Raw genomic sequence first — 2,315 nt, 5'->3', positions numbered from 1 at the left:
AAAAGGCAATACAACCTAATAATGGAAAAATCAGTTCTGATCAGTTCTAACGACCTGCTCAGTGACTGAGCATCATTCACACTCACATTCACACTCACATTCACACTCACATTCACACCTCGGTCAGTGAGAGGTGAACCGTTTAATCCCATTGAACACAACTCTCAAAAAGAAGAATGGGGAAATTCCATTATTCACCACCGGGGGTTGTTTGCTCATGGACACTGTGTTTGATTTTCCACAGTTGTGTTGTTGCTGGGAGAGCGCCACCTGCTTGGTCAGGTGTTGTTTTTGTCCTGTGGTGGTGGGGGTCACAGAGGTGGGGGGGCGGGGTCATTTCATCTGTTGTGATTCTGAGATAGTCCCCGGATTATATGACTTTTCAGTGTTTGCTATAAAGAGCTGAGGTCAGTGACGTCACAGCACCTGTGCTGGACGTCAGAGGGCGCTGTTTCTCCACAGTTTCAGCAACCACTGACTGGTTCAGAGTGATGGAGGTGAAGTCATCAGTGCAGCATGTAAACCTGCGGTGCAGACCTGTGTCCCCGGGGGTGGAAATGATCTGCCCTCCCTCTAAACATCTGCCCCCTACAGGCTTTAATAGAGGCTAATAAACTCACAAAGCAGCAATGAAGCAACCACATAAGTTCTAAATGTCAGACTGTGAGTATTTTATCTCAGCCTGTCCACGGAATATTGTCCTAGTGTAGAGTTAGTAGTACTGCAGTACCAGCCAGTATCACCGATGTTTTATTTCTTCTCTAGTGATTCCAACATTTTTTTTTAAACTCAATTTATATTTGTGTCTATATTGATTCCCAACCACTGGGCCGTGGCACCCGGGAAAACTGTTATTTATTTATTGCAAAAAAAAATCTTTGTTCGTCAATGCGTGATTGGCAGAGCAATTAATTACTCTTCTGCTAGGTGGCAGCAGATGGCTATGAAAACTAAAAAAAAAAAAGATAATCAAAGCTGTTGAAGAAGATCTTTGTGTCTTTCTTCAATTCCTGCCAGTATAGCATCGTTGTCTTCAACTAAACAGGAGTAAATTTTTTCACTATTTAAACTATACTATTTTTAATCAGATTAAATCTCAAATTATTATCAACCAGTTTATACAGTTTTAAACCCAGTCTTTTATGGTAACATGGAGGGGGGGGTCACTGCCCCATCAGGTGGAGGTCTTCTGCCTGGGGGACATTGAAGACCCCCGCAGTCGGCAGTCATTAACAACAACAACAACCTGCTCCAATGTGATGTTTTCTGAGGAAATAACGTTTCTTTAAGACATGGCAGCGTTTGTTGCCGGTGCCGTGGGGCGTGGGGTGCAGTTCAGCCCTCCGCCACCGTGCTCTACTGTAACGTTTGTTTCAACACCACAGGCTACGTCTCCCCCGGTGTTATGGAATGTCTCTCATTCAGAGTGACAGCTGAGCTGTTTCTGCTTGCCCGAGCAGGACAGAGAGGAGCCCCCCCCGCAGGGCGCTGTCTGGCACTGCGTCTCCTTCCACAGGACGTTGAATCATTCTTTAGAGCGACTCGGTTTCAACAAATGCTGCCTGTTCTGTGCAGTATTTGCAGGTATTACAGGGAGGGGGTAATTACACGCTGCCGTGTTGGGACGATGTGTGAAAGTTTCCGCACAAAGGTTCAAGTTTGGGACGGAGACAACGACCTGACGTTGTTTTTCAGGTTAACCTACTGTAGACGATTCTTCATCTCAAACCTGTGGTTAAAGATCAGGACTTACGTTGTCGTTCAGTAGGTGGCGCAGTTGTCTTACACCTGGAGGGTCGTGTGTTCAACTCCAAATTAGTGTGTGTCCAGTTTTGTTTTTACGTTTTAGTTTCACCAACACGAAAGGATGAAAATGAAGGATTGGAAAATCAAGATCAAGATAAATGGAGATGATAAGACTATAATGAGATTTCAATATTTAAAGTATCGTAGAAAAGGTTTGTCGTTTAGACAGGGGGCAGTCACACCTGGTAACCCCAGGGGCAGTTTCCTAGTCCAGGGCAGGACCAAACAACCGTTCAGGATCGATCTAATCCACCGACGAACGTCAACAAGATTTCACTTTTTTCAACTCTTGTCCCTGAGAATTTACCGTCAGCGACGCTAACGTTAAAGTTGACTAACTAACACCATCATAATACCACGGTCCAGGAGCTGGTGCTCCGCCCACTGGTGTCCCTGACTGCTGGTCCATTCACTGTAGTGTGGACTGACGGTGTCTCACTGAGAGTCTATTGTTGACGACCTCAGCAGCTCCACTCTGATAAGTCTCTATTTGTAGGCAACAGGAACCG

This window comes from Cynoglossus semilaevis, chromosome 16 (assembly GCF_000523025.1).
Source record: "Cynoglossus semilaevis isolate Cse_v1.0 chromosome 16, Cse_v1.0, whole genome shotgun sequence".
NCBI classification, from domain to species: Eukaryota; Metazoa; Chordata; class Actinopteri; order Pleuronectiformes; family Cynoglossidae; genus Cynoglossus; species Cynoglossus semilaevis.
The sequence above is the reverse complement of the archived record's forward strand: the minus strand, read 5'-3'. Positions refer to the sequence as shown.